Below are 839 nucleotides of genomic sequence, written 5' to 3'. Positions count from 1 at the left end.
GTCGCATATGAAATAACGGACGGTATAAATTTAGCAACACTTTTCCCCCCGGATCTGTTGCAGGAAAGGGATAATGTGCAACTTCGAGTTGTCAATTATATCCTTTATGGAAATGGCAAACCAATTCGGGGAATTCCTGACACAAGTATTCAATTAGTTCGGACTTGTTTAGTGTTGAATTGGGGCCAAGACAAAAAAAGTTCTTATATCGACGAGGCCCATGCTTCTTTTGTTGAAATAAGGACAAATGGTTTGATTCAAGATTTCCTAAGAATCGACTTAGTGAAGTCCCCTATTTCGTATACCAGCAAAAGGAATGATCCATCAGGTTCAGGATTGATCTCTGAAAATGGATCGGATCGCACCAATATCAATCCGTCAACTCCAACGAAGGATTCTCTACGGGAGCATCTGCTTCTGAGACCATGAACTTTCAAGCTTCATCTGCCTCACCACATCCCTTCGAGAGGAAAATCTGGTCTTTCTTTCTTCGCCGCTGCGCTTGCTTGTAATGGTCTCAGTAGAGAACTTCCACTTTCTGCCAAAACAGTCTGATAAAGGAAATGTGGATTGAGAAAGTGGTCAGACCTATCTTAATAGTTTTGAAGGAAAGGCAAGCAAATAGAGTTGGACACTAGGTATGGCAAGGTTTTCGCGAAGACTCATAATAGAATGTCGCTGTGGGGCTATATCACATGAGCGGATGAGTGGTTTTTTTCCATGCAAGAAGAGACCCTTATGGATATAAGTTTCTTTGCTTGTAAGTCCTTCTTAATGAAGAAATAAAAGACAATACAAAAAAAAGATGAGAAGATCTACGGCACCCACAAAAGACTGTA

General features: G+C 40.9%; 1 pseudogene; it reads left to right on the top strand.

Annotated features, from left to right (window-relative positions):
• The window catches only part of LOC132288720 (DNA-directed RNA polymerase subunit beta''-like), a 3,200-nt pseudogene extending 2,361 nt beyond the window's left edge, over positions 1-839 (top strand).

This window comes from Cornus florida, unplaced genomic scaffold (genome assembly GCF_030987335.1).
Source record: "Cornus florida cultivar Cherokee Brave unplaced genomic scaffold, ASM3098733v1 CherokeeBrave_3.0.0_Hap2_scaffold_138, whole genome shotgun sequence".
NCBI lineage: Eukaryota > Viridiplantae > Streptophyta > Magnoliopsida > Cornales > Cornaceae > Cornus > Cornus florida.
This window is presented reverse-complemented; position numbering and strand designations above follow the sequence as displayed.